The 14,127-nt window shown below is 40.8% G+C and overlaps 1 protein-coding gene across 5 annotated transcripts in view; it reads right to left on the reverse strand.

The window, feature by feature from the left end:
- The window catches only part of LOC147239749 (zinc finger MIZ domain-containing protein 1-like), a 112,931-nt gene that overhangs the window by 67,646 nt on the left and 31,158 nt on the right, over window positions 1-14,127 (reverse strand). For all 5 annotated transcript variants that reach the window (XR_015111511.1, XM_086195421.1, XM_086195418.1 and 2 more), the window contains exon 2: window positions 11,783-11,881. The gene's annotated coding sequence lies outside the window, so the exon portion shown is untranslated. The remainder of the gene's footprint in view (window positions 1-11,782; window positions 11,882-14,127) is intronic.

Raw genomic sequence — 14,127 nt, forward strand, 5'->3', positions numbered from 1 at the left:
TTTTCATCATTGCCTAATTGTTTACCCTTTACTCCGGATGACCAACTTGAAATCAAGAAGTGAGGGAGCGAGAGAGAGAGAAAGTAAGAGAGAGAGAGAGCGAGAGAGGAGGGGACAGGGAGCGTACGTTTGTTTACGATTGCTCAGGAAATACCAGGACAGACACCCTGACTCTCCAGTATTTCTGGCCCATGTGACTGGAAACACACAGGCCAGATTGTTTGCATGTTTGCTCCGGGGCCACGATAACAACGTTTGCTGAGAGAGAAATATCAAAGCAGAACTCTGAACGGGAATCATGCCGACCACTGGAGGAGAGGTCCTGCCTTTATGTCCAGCAGTGAACCGGTGCAACTATGGTTCCCACTGGCTTCTCACACTCGCCCATCTAGATTCCCGGGTCACTCAACGATTTTTACAGCAAACGCACACACAAAAGCTGCGATGACTGACAGTTTTCTTAAACAAACGAATCAATGCATATATTTACAGACCTATCATATCATATTATTCTACGAAGTAAAAGATAATACGATTTTTACATTTACTTTTTTCAATAAATTTGATCTGCATAGAGCGTTGCAGGATATAAATTAGCGAAGTTCCAAGTTTAAAATGCCTGAAACAAAGGCAGCAGTTTGCAATACTTTATTATATTTTAATGTTTTGCCCTGCGGCATAAAACACATCAGAAAATACTACACCTTTAGGAAATTCTGAAGCTATTTATGTGTCTTAAAAAGTGGCTAAAGAAGACTAGAGATGGTTTTCTGGGAAATCAATAGTTATCATATCAACAGAATAGTTTGTTCATGGGCATCATTTTTTCCTTCTTGTGTTTACATTTCAAAAATCACAAAAGTGGCGTTGTGTGTAAAAGTGTCGCGTCTCCTCTTTAATATGATCATTAGTCTAAATGATGCACTTTTATCAGCTAAATAAACATTTGCTAAAGTTGCCATCCGCTACTGCCAAGATGACATCAATGCAAAAAAAAAACAAAACAAAAAAAAAAAAGACCAAAAAAAAGCACTTCAACCACTTTCCTGACTCAAAACATTTCAATTCATCAAAGTGCTGTCCCGCTTCATATAAAGGTCAGTGGAAACCCTGCCGGCCCGGTCCTCTCACTGGCGGTGGCAGAGAAGTAAATATTGTGAGAAAAGGCTCTCTAATCTGTGTTCAAAAAGAGATTTTTACCTCTTAATTTCCAGGGTGAATAAATCTCTCACTGTAGGTTCATGCATTTAAACTAAAATGAGGACTGATTCCAGAGAATAAGATAAAAATGTGAGTGAATTTGTGAGCCAAAGAGTGGAAAAAAACTGCTGTTGTAAAATACTCACGCCCATATTTCTCTCTGATTTTTGTACCTGGCAAGCGGCGAGCTATCTGGCCGGACTTTAGTGCATTTGCTGCTTTGATAGTCTCACATCACCATTAATCTCTCACAAAGATGCCATTATAGATGTCATTAAATGTGGTGCCCAGCAAAATGTGCGAGCAGCCAGTCTCAATAATTAATTCCTCTCGTTCGTGCTGCGGGGACTCAACTTAACACGCTCTGCTATGATTGGCTAAAGCAAGGTCAGTGTCTTAAGAGACCTCACTCTAATATCCAGCGGCAATTAGTGGCTGCTGCGCAAGTATTACACATGTTATTATATGATAGGGAGGTGAGAGTAACCGCAGGTGGAGGTATAATGGCATGTTTTATTTTATGTATGCTGTCACACAGTAAATAGATTATAAAAGAGCTCAGAGACAATTGGTTAGCCAGTAGTGATCAGGTCACCGAGAGGAAAACAGCTGTAAATCAAACGCCGCTCTGCGTACAGTACTAGTTCGTTTGCATTTTTCTCCTGCGATAAAAGGCCGAGTTCAAAAGAATGCTGTAATCCTGAAACAGAGCCGCCCCATTCATGTCAGCGAGATCCCCGTGCTAACATGCGCTCCGGCCAAAAACAGGAAAAAGAGCTCAACTTCTCTGCAACACGTGAGAGAAGAGAATGACATGGAAGATCCAGCAACATGAGCAACTTTATTCTACATAGTTTGTCCCAGGAATGAGAAAATGATATCCTGCTTAGTGATATTAACCACACACCGATCCACATTTTTGCAGCTCTGATCCGATTCAGACATCAGCCAATACAGATCCCGATACCAGAAGTCTTGATTTGCTTCATGTTTTCTTGGCATGACACAAGGTTGCAGAGAACCACACAGCATTCAGACAGCAACAGACATACACAAACGCGTCATATTTAAATGTATTTCAGTGAAATATATTTGAACTACATGTATGGACCGGTCTGGATCATTACGCGGACCTGCACTATAAAATTCCAATCCGTCAATAAAGCCAGATGATAAGTGCACAACATCAGTATACTGATTCTGATACTCCTGATCTCATATTCCATCTCTACCTCTAGAGGAGCACGATTCCAAAAATTTCTTGATTCAGTTTAACCTCTTGGGTGCACGATTCAAGGATTCAAAATAAATTTGTTTCTGTTTGCAGCTGTTTTCACCACTGAAATATTCAAAGAAAAAAAATCACCTTTTATCGGTTTAGGGCAATTTTCTAGTCAGTGCCAACCCTGAATATCAGAAACAATAGACATGGTGATTCACGTCAGGGAAAACAAGGTGCAGAATCACGATTCTAATGTAAATCCTTTTATCTTTTGCAAAGCCTAACTACCCACAACTAACTCTGTACAGCTGTGTCCCCCGGACTTCCCAGACCCAATCAGAGGAAATAATTTTCATTGTCTGTAAGGTTCAGTGTCAATTAGATTTCAGTTCCGTCGCTAAGACTCAATTTGATCCTCGTAGTCCTCAATCATGACACGTTCTTACATGCTACAGGATTTATTTAACCATTAATTTAGTCCTACAGACAGGAAGCAAAGCCTGATTACTATTTGGTACTCCTGACATATATTGTCTTCCTCTAGTCACATTAAAGACTTTGCAAGTGATTAGACAATAGAGGTCTGGAGCAGGAAGGACTTTACTTCCTATGTGGAGGACTAAATTGACTGTTTAAAAAAAAATCCTATAGGTTGTCTGAAAAGATTTAATGAATAAAGTCTAATGAGTTGACAGCGGATGCATCAATCTTTTGAGCTCTTCCCACAGGCAGGTTTTCATTGGCAAAGTGTTTGATCACTGGGGAAATGTTGGGAATATCCTGAGAATACATTCATCTGTTCTATTTTTAAAGTATCATGTTGGGATTTGATGCTTTATTGATAAGACTGACTTGACGTCACAGTGCCAAATATGAGCTAATCAGTTAGCTTTGGTGATGTCAGAATGTTTTTGGAAGTTATGCAAAGCCACAAAAATAAGCTTGGTCATGTGACCTTTCTGTGTATTTATGGTGCTTTCTATTGCACATCAGAAGTCGATTGTTCCAACTTGGTATTTTCCACCTCTGATCAGAACACATTCCAGTGCATTTCCTTGGGAAAGTTGCAAAATTGCCTGTAGCAACTTGAAGTTTGTTTTGTGGTAAGGACAACTGATTACCCGTGCACACACATGCACGCAAACACACACACTCACACACACACACACACACACACACGCACATCAACTTGATGAAAAGAAACGACACTAAGTGAAGTGACAAGCTAATTCTGCTAAACTTCCCACTATGTGTGCTGTCATATTTGCTCTGATGTCTGTTTGCCAAACTTGGGTTTTCAGAATTCTTGTCTGAATTTATGAGTTGGAGCTCCGACTTCTGACCTCGCTGACTCGAGAATTGCATTTTTCTGTACTGGAGTTTTGGTTTGTTTGTTTTTTTTCAACGAATGTAGTTACTTCCTGCTGCAGTCATTGAAACTGACGACTGATGATGATTACCAAACTGTCTTTTTTAAACTTCTTGTAGTATTTGAATTTTCAAAAACGAACAAAAAAAGGTCTTAACTTCTCACTTATTGCTAAATAAAAAGCTTTTACACACCTGAGGTGAAAAGAAGCCCAGTGGTCCACTTCCTCCCCCCAGACAGTAGCGTGACTGGGAGGGGAGGGAAAACTGGCCACACTGGAATGAATTTTTTTTTCTTAAATAGGGAACAATGCGGAAAAACACACAGCAACAAGAAAAGACCTCTGTCTCCATCAAAACACTGAGGCAACAAAGGAGTCAAACAGAAATTTCCAGTGAAACGGCTGAGAGATGGACACTGAACAAGCTCCCTATGAGTCAGTCCATTGTGAGAAGCACACAAAACATAAGTTGAGTTCCCAGTGAATCAGAGCAGTCAGCTGCCATCCTTTACCTCAAGGCAGAGGGGTCAGTCTAGCACAAGACCGCAGACATGTGACCAGCTGTCTCACGCACACACAAACACCGTCACTGTGCCATGTCTCGCTGGTCAGGGCCGCAGACAGTGGGCTCACAGATGGGCTTCTCCAAATGCATTAACTTCACAAAGGATGGAATACATTTTATTTCTTGTGCTGCCATACAGAAACCGTTTGTAAAGTCTACAGACGATTGCGGCGCGTGATTTACAGTTCGCTGTCAGAGGGGTGACATCGATACTGCAGAGGGAGTTTGTCTCAGACATAACTGAGGACACCAAAATATCCCTCCACCACAACCCCCCCCCCCCCCTTTCAACTGACAGCGATACATGGCGCTACGCGTGCAGCTGTCTAAATATTACTTCTCCCTTCTTCTGCTCTTCATCGCTTGCCCCCCTCCCTGTCCCCCATCCCACAGGAGCTCGCAGCCACTCCGGAGGATGAGTTTAGGAGGGACAACTGGTGAAACTGGTTACCCGTCCAGCTTCTGCTGTTCAACTAGAAGCTATGGCGCTAATTATCAGATTATTCCAAATGTAAATAATATTTTCTACAAGGCATCGCAGCAGGCGGTACCTTTTTTTCTTTATTTTTGCAAGTCATAACTGACTCGCTGTGTGCAATTAGGCTGCTAATGCATTTTATATAAGAAACCAGACTAAAGTCAATCACATAAAAGGACAAACAGAGCCATTAACAGTCCTCTGCTCGTTACTTCATTACTGGCTCAGCTTGTTCTCCTTACCCAAAGAGTCCCCAGGTGCATGAATGTTTCATGGCCACCCTGCTGCTGCTGCTGTTCCTGCTGCTGCCTGCTTCCCTACGCTTTCGCCCTCCTCCTCCAGGAAGCTCAAACTCGGCTGTCAATTGCACTCACTTACTCTCTTGCCACCATCATCATCATCCTCATCAGCCATTGGGGGTGGGGGGTGGGGGTGGTGGCGTGGGAGGGAGTGCACTTGAAACAGCTGTTTTGCCTTGATGGCTCAATCATCCCTTTAGTGAGATAAGCAGCATCATAATCACCTTTGATTGCAACCCCCCCCCCCCCCCAATAGAAATAAAATAAAATAAATCATCCAACAAATGGATGACTAAGCAAAATCCTAATGTAGAGCAACTATGGATGGACAGTTATACTGGCATGTCTTCACTATCTCCAGATATTGGTACATTTTAAAAGAAATACATTTGTATCGGTCGCTGATATTAATATCAACACAGCAAATCAAGATTGGCTTCTTCTTTTTAGCTTATTGTTGTGGTTTATGATGAGGCAACAATCAGTGCTGGACTCTACCAAAAGGCTTTATAAATTAAAAAAATAGTACTCCTTCAAATGTCTAAGTGTGTTGTTCCAGTATGAACAGAATGTTTCTCTCATACAAAGCTGTTCTTTTACAGACAATACCGGCATCTGGACATATCAACCAAATCACTTGTATGATATCAGCATCGGCTAAAAAATCCAACATCCTGTATCCCTAAACGCAATCATGGGGCTTGAGGAGATAAATCACAATATTGTATCACAAAGAATTATTAACTGCACTTTTTTGGAATCACTACTTCCATGAGTAGATGCTACAATTTCATCTTTTCTTAATTCTACAAAAATACCTACCAGTTGTAGATCAGCAGGAGAGAAGGACATTGTTTAATTAAGTGGAAATGTGCTTTTCCTGTGCTGGTGGGTGAATTAACCAGCAGCAAGACTATCTTTTTCTACTAAGCTAAGCTAATCACCTCTAGCTTCATACACACACACAAGCTAATTTCATTAGCTTTCTTCACACATATTACAAACAGCACATTTAGCAGAAGCTGCAGAGTCAATTCAAACTGGATGGGTCTTGCTTATATTCTTCAACAAGAATGTAGCGACCTAATGAGACCACAGTAATTGCTTTCGCTGACAAAGAGGGATGCAATAATATAGCAGCATTAGGCAGAAGAGACGTTTGTTAATGTGCTCGTATTTCACGAAACCAAGCACATCTCAATGCCCAGGGTTCTTAAAACATATTAGCCATTGATTAATTTGTTGCCTTGTGATGTGTAGCTTATTCAGGCTATTCATCACGAGCAGGAAACTGACAAGTTATCCATGGATGGAATGTCAAAGGGATATCAGTTTTAATTATGTATCAAAGGCGCCGAGCGCGAGTTCTTATGTTCAATACTTTTTTTCTTTGTTCAAGAGGAGCCAGAGACACGAGATGTAAAGAGAGCTCGGAGATTCAACAGGGTCACAGAACAGCGTGGAAGTTAATTTCAGAGCCAATTGTGGTTTAATGGTTTCCTCCTGTTGTACAGCAACTAAGCCACCGGAGCAGGCTGTGGAGAACATATGTCCCGAGTAACCCTGTCAATCAAACGTGTTCCGGCGTGTCACTATCGCCTGGTTTGGGATGCAAACAGAGGTGGGAAGGTGGGGATGACTCGGTGTCTATTTTTAGTCTGGTACACTGACTGTGTTATGCTGCATTGTTCTAGGACAAGCAGCTGGGTCATCAGCAACAGCAGCAGCAGAGCACGCCGTGATAGCTCCGACTCTGCTCCCTGACCCCCTCCGGCTCCTACATCAGTAGGAGAGACTTACAAGATTCTTGGGCTGCAGTTAAGGGGGAGGCTATCTAGAGAAAAAGGAGGTGCTTTCTTGATGGATGCCATGTTCATCCACCTCTTTCTCTCTACGGTGACTAATGGGCTAATAATTTATCTGTCACCCCGGTGTGTTATCTTGTGCTTTCTCGTGGAAGGAACACCAACCCGAGAACATCGACGTCACACCCTGAAATTCATACGACTCCGTTTCTACTAAAACTACGGTGAGGAAAACAAGAACGGGGATCAAATGAATGAATGTTGGAGTCTGGATCATTTCTGCCAAGCTGACACAAACATTCAGTCTTTGTGCTTTTGTTTTTTTTAATTTTTCACATTTGAAATTTTACAAGATCACAAATGCAATTACTATCCAGTTGAGTCATTTTTTTTTTATGGAACATTTTTCCTGGCGCACCAGAATGCATATTGCTAATACGACTGCCATATCTGCAGCATGTGGCAGGGCTGCACTTCCATTACTGTTTTGTAAAGATAGAGTTTACTTCTCTCTTAGATTGTAGGGGAGTTCAAATGAAGCGAAATCCTACACTGGAGATTACTGATGGTTACGATAGCTAAAGAAACCCATCACTCTACATGGGAGCTGCACTGGGATTGTCACGTCATATTAGGCATGTTTAACCAGTTTCCTGCAGGAATAAAATGTAACAGCAGACAAAAAAAAAATGTCCTGACATACCGTCACTTTGCTGCAACCACTATTAAAAAAATAATAATCATAAAAACAAGTATGACACCAATTCACTTATTCTTTCTAATAAGGATTTTTTTTTTCGCTTTAGCAATTCAAAGTACTTTACAGATTATCCTGTCCACTCTACTTGCACTTGGGTCTATTAAAGTAGCTTACAACTTATTTTTACAACAGAAATACATTTAGTCCAATTTAGGTAATTCTCACATAACAAATATAACAATGTGAGATCAACGACTGTTTAAAAGATAGGCTGAAGCCAATGTGTAAGTGTTTTATAGGTAAATTCTTCCAATGGCCAGCAGGGGGTGACTTCACTGATTGCCAACAGAATTCAGATTGTATAGAATCTGATTTATTTATGACTTACTTGATTATCAATTCAGTAAACATTTTCCCAACAAGTTCATGGTCTCTACTTTCAAGTCTTCTTCAATCCAGCGGCATTTCAAAACAGGGTATGCTTTGAGGCCTGATGATTGACAAGTCGCTGCCATGGCGATGTGTCTGTTTCTCAAACAGCTCACACCTCATTCCTTTCCAGCTGCAAAGTCTCGCCCAAATATGGTCACCAACAGCTGCAAAAAGCAAAGATGCTGACGGCCGAAATAACAGTCGGAGCCCCACAAGGCTTATCAGGTTAAGAATTTGTCAGCCGTGAGCTTGCATTATCAAGTACTTGATTCGACACTGGCTAGAGGAACAGAGTGACTGCGATTGTGTTGAGACTGCTGTCAATTCTGCCCTGCTCTATGTTACTGAAACACCTTCTTTTGTAATACTCACAGAATCTCTTCTGAGTAAGAGTTAAACCCTAATAATAAGCCTTTTAATAGGCTTGATTGTTTTGAAACCTGAAGTATGGTGGAAACCTCTGCTGTCTTTGTTTGCACAACGGAGGTGGGCATGTCTGCAGAGGCAGGGGCTTGGAGGCCAGACCCTCTATCCTTCCTGTTCAGTTACTAGAGGCCTCACTTATCAGTTCCAGATCTCACAAGAGCGGAGAGAAAGAGAGAGACCACTGACAGGAAGGGGATTTTTTTTCTCTCTTCTCTCCTTTTTCCTTTAGCGAAGTTAACAGAATGTCTGCACCCTCACATTTCACAGAGGAAAGCAATTATTCATTAGAGCTTACGCTGGTGCCACAGAGACACAGAGCAACCTGGAAACCTTCAGACATTAAACCGCTTGAATGGAACTGTGTGCCCCATGGACTTAGTACTGAAAATATACATTTATAGATGTTGATTGACAGAAAAAACCCTCCCCAGTAACGCTGACCATCAGTGACCATGTTTATAATACACAGATGAAATAATACAAACGATACAATACGATACGATCCGATCCGATCCGATCCGATACAATATACTTTCATGTCTTCGCAGGGAAATTTGTCTTGGACTCAAATGCAGTCTTTGTATGATCAAAGCAGCCTGTGCTCAACCAATCATAACAAAATATTGCACATAATCCACATCCAATCCCAACTAATAATGGGACTATTGACCATATTTGGATTAAGATGTGTACGTTAGTTTCTTATAGAATATCCCATCAATATATTCCTGATTGCATGCCACAGAAGAGGACTCTCGTCCACGTTACAATCTACCTACACCCAGGTTCCACGTCTTAATCCGATAACGACTTACTCTGATGATGAGTTTATTAAGGTTAAACTTGTTTGAATAAGACGCCGTGGTGAACAAAGCATTTTCAGACCATTGTCTTTATTTTCCATGTCAACATAATGAATCTCGCAAGATTAAAACAGTCACTGATTAAATTCCTTGAATGTTTTCTGCCACCTGCGCTCTGTTTATCTTTGAATATTTTCACTACTTTCTGACATTTACAGTCAAAAAAATAACATAAGAATCAATTGCTACAGCCCTACACATTTCATTTTCTGGAGACAGCACTTGCCATCGACCTCAGAAATCAAACTTCTCTATTCAGGACTGCAGCTATTTCTTCTGACTGCAGCCTTTCCATCAAAAAACACTGACTAGATTTTCCCTCCTCGAAGGCAACCTTGTATCGACAGAGGAGAAATCTGTCATTGAGAGTAAGAGAGAGAGAGAGAGAGAGAGAGAGAGAGAGAGAGAGAGAGACTGTGAAGCACTCATGTCATGTCCCTGTTCATGTCATATCCCTCCCCTCTTTTTTCACTCACTCTCACCATCTAGCTCGCCTGACATTTTCACAATAATCACTTTGGTTTATCCCACTCAGCTGTGTGGCGGGCAGATGTTTGTCAGGGCACTGTATTTCTCTGCATTCTCACTGCTTTAATCAAGATTAACTCTTATCTAGTGTGTGCGTGTGCGTGTGTGTGTGTGTGTGTGTGTGTGTGTGTGCTGGATGTCCCAAATCCTAATCCACGAAGCCATAGATGTATTGTATAATACTCATTTTTAGCGCAATGTATACTGAGTTGCTAACAGCGTGAGCTCGCTGGTAATGAGTGTATTTCGTGACATCATATGTCTGCATGTTTGCCAGACTGCATATGGACTTAATGTTAGTGAAAACATAAACAGACGCAACACCTCAGCACATCAGGGCGCCCCAGGAACTCCTGATGAAATCAACATGCTTGCTGAGGTGAGCCGACGCTGGACACACACAAGCTGCTGCCATCGCATGTTTACCCACGACACTCAGTAACAGCACGGTGGAGGGCAGAGCATGTCCGAGCAAACAAAGCTGTAGTCTTTAAATCACTGCAGTGAGAAGGGAGGCTGATATTTGTTTTCAGGGGGAGGAGGACAAAGTGGTGGGTGCGAAGAGGTGGGGGCTGATTTTAAGTTGTCTTTTCTAGAATTAATTGCAGAGAAGCAAGTTCCCAGGTGGAATTAGGTACCTCTGTAATGAGCCTAGGGGAAATACGAAATAAAACAGACAATTTTTGCTCTCAAGTTATAATTATTGCACACAAATAAGCAATTCTTGCATTTCCATCAGCTAAACAATACAACTACAGAGCCACGGTCAAAATATGTCCAAGTCATTTTAATAGAACTGCTCGTGTTTTATTGACTTCAGCCGTTTACTTTGCACTGCTTAAGGGAAAAAACTTAAAGTAGTGAAATTTCTAACAACACATTTTGACACACAATTAGAAGTATTACATTAGATATGGTTGATGGCTGTGTAAATTTTGTAAATATTCAATAAAGCTGGAGGCTATTGTTGAATAATGAGAGGTGGATATTGTCAATTTATCAAGCTCCAATGTGACAAATCTTTAACTAACATTTCAAAAAAATACAAATCGCCAAACTGAGAGTTCTGTCTCAAGGCCTGTCCACAGTTTTTCACAAGAGGATGTCTGTAAATGTCCAAGAATAGCTCTTCCTCTTCTACTCTGCGTGGCGATGCCTGTACTGCCATCTTAGCCAAACGATTAGCCTATTCGCTCCATAGCAGTTGATGGAAACAAACCTTATTCGTTTTTTAATCTTCTTCCATTTTTGTAGACATTTCCGAACTTCACTTAAAATTTGCTCATATAAATGGAAACCAGTAGTACAACAACATTGTTTGCCCACTTTTTTTTTTATGAAACTACAGCTGTTGAGCACTAGCTAGCGCATTAACAAGCCTGAAACATGCTAGCTATGTAGCATGGTTATTTACACACAAAAAAAGAGCTAATATCAAATAGCTTCCTCTTTTTTGACACTAGGGCAAAGTTTACCTTAAAATCATTTGATTTTACTGCTAAATGTTGTCCTTTTAAACAGCCGGGTTGAGATATGGTAGTTAATTTCGTATTCCTTCACTGTTCTACAGCTTCTGGTTCTACACGAGACTTTTCCTTTCTCATTATACAGCCAGACTGCTGATGCTGAGTGAGCGTAGAGGACAAATGTAATGAATGTGATTATCAGATAATAATTTAATGAAGCAATGAATTCAGTATTTGTTGGCACTTCAGTCCTAAAACACAGCTGCTGGCACACTGGATGTTGGTCTACAACAACCTGCAACTACAGTTCCTTCAACAGCAACAACACGAATTCCACATTTCAGCATGACTTTGAAACTAAATGTACGCCCCCCCCCCGACGCCTGCTGAGTTCTAGAGGTCGCAACATAAATAAAGAAATTACTCACCTGTGTTGACTTGAATCCTTGATACTTCACCACCAAAGACCCCCCCACCCATTCACACACCGGGAGGAGAAACACTCCAGCGCCTCGCTTCTTCTGCCCCTGATAACAGAAAGAATTAAAAAAAAAAAAAAAGGTACATCAATCATTGCTCTCAACACCAAATTATAACATTTGTTATAAAAATCAAGCCCAATCAAGATTTAGGCTTTCATCTGCACCTCACACAACAACCTCCTTCTTCGTCCAGGTAAACTCTCTGGTGCCCCTGCAGGATGAATCAAAAGAGCGGCCGATACTTCACATAAGTGCGGTGTCATAAACATCCACGACTGAGTAAGTTCACCGCTGTGTCACATACACCACAGCTCACCATTCACTCCCAAATGACAGATAAGCCTATTATGAGGGGCCTTTACTATATAGCTTAGCACTTAGCCCGAGTGGGAGCGCGCACGTGTGTGTGTGTGTGTGTGTGTGTGTGTGTGTGTGTGTGTGTGCGTGTGTTTGTGTGACATTCAGACCCCTGAAAATGACCATACTGGTGAAATGCAAAAGGTTATTACATTTGTGTGTGAGAAAGCTCATAAGCAATAGATGCTGACATTATACAACCAGAATATAATGGAGCACTAAACGCTCTTTAAATCATAACATAAAATAAACAGTAAATTATATCTATCTTGCAGGGGAAGCATGCTTAATAGTCCTGTTTTATTTGTTTGCCCATGCAACTGAACGCTGGCATTTTTAATTTACTGACTGAATTAATCATTACGAGAAGTTATAATTACTAGCATAATGGGCTGGATTCTATCATTTATTTATCTATTTATTTTTCTGCTATTTTGTAACAAATTAATAACCAAGTGGGGGACTCAATGAGCTCCATGAGATTTCTACAAAAGTGGGCTTTAAAAGCAATTATTCTGTTCTTTTTAGGGGGTGAGAGTTTGCCGCTGTCTGAATTAAAGGTTAAATTTAAGGTAATAGCTATAGATTGGAGTGTAAACACAATTTTTTTTGCCCTTTCCTTTGTTTCCTTGAACCTTTTATCGAAAAGAACGCCGTGCTCATTTTCACAGTCAAAAGGAAAAGAGAAGTTGGAGGACACCAAGCTTGTTGTTCACTCCTCAAATGTTGAACTATGGAATTTCAAGGGGCTGAATGGAGTGATAGAAGAAAAGAAAAGACAATACCTTAGAGTCTACATTCTGTTAGGAATATCATTTTCTTCTACGCGCCAAAGAATTCTTCTAATTTTTATCCCCGACTACATCAGCTCAGCCTTCTCCTCAGATCATGCTCTGGTTGACAGGACACGGCTACATCTCTCTCTCTCTCTCTCTCTCTCTCTCTCTCTCCCTCTCTCTCCATATATATATATATATATATACACACACATACATATATAAACCATCTAACCACAAGCTGTATCTTCACATTCAGGAGTAAGAAGGCGGTCTGTTGTGCCTTGCACTTTTTTTTCCCTAAATCTTTTTTTTTCTCTATCATTGGAAGATTTTTCAGGCAGCATTGGTCCCCTGTTGGAGGTGTCGCTTTCTGAAAAGAGAAAGTGGAGGAGCGCTGGGGGCTCAATGGGTCGAGAGGAGAAGGAGGAGGAGGAGGAGCTGGCGCTGGGTGCCTCCTTTTTCAAGCCAGATTCTCCCCAGATACCTCTGTGCTATTCATCAACAGCTTTTCCAGGGCTGTGAAAAATCAATGTGCTCTGCACTGCAAACAGTTCATAATGACAGGGGATGGAGGGGGAAAAAAAAAGCTCAACTGCAACAGAATTGATTTGTTTAAGTACAATAACACGGTTCTGCAGCACAGTGTGGAGGAGGCTCCAGCGCCAGACAAAGACTGACTGGCAGTATGAAACCACAAGCAGTAATTGATAAACTGCTGGAAAAGTGTAAATCTGAAATACAGAAGCTTGTTATCTAATTAAAGGAGTTTTTCTCTAAATTGCCACCTGACAGAGAAAAATACATTAACTCCAACATTTCTCAATTATTGAGAGACTGTGTTATAAGATAAAAAAGGTGTTTTTTTTAATTCCTTTTTTTTCCCCTCTGAGAAATGTAAAAAAAGAGATTTTCAATACTGACGTGTTAATGGAATAGATGAAAAACAACAACAAAAGAAGCTCAAATATGTATTTTCAGATAGCTTCTTTTGTCCACTGGCCAAACAATTTATAAGCATTTTCATTGTCTATTATTTGGCTTTTTATCAAAATCATTAATTGTTGATACGGACCTTTATTTTATTTTTTTTTAGGTGTTTAAATCGATCATTTAATCTAAAGAAAATCAAATCGCACAACAACACATTCAGCGCAC

The sequence above is a fragment of the Aulostomus chinensis genome, chromosome 23, assembly GCF_037954235.1.
Source record: "Aulostomus chinensis isolate RoL2024-O1b breed Wild chromosome 23, RoL_Achi_v1.0, whole genome shotgun sequence".
Lineage (NCBI taxonomy): Eukaryota > Metazoa > Chordata > Actinopteri > Syngnathiformes > Aulostomidae > Aulostomus > Aulostomus chinensis.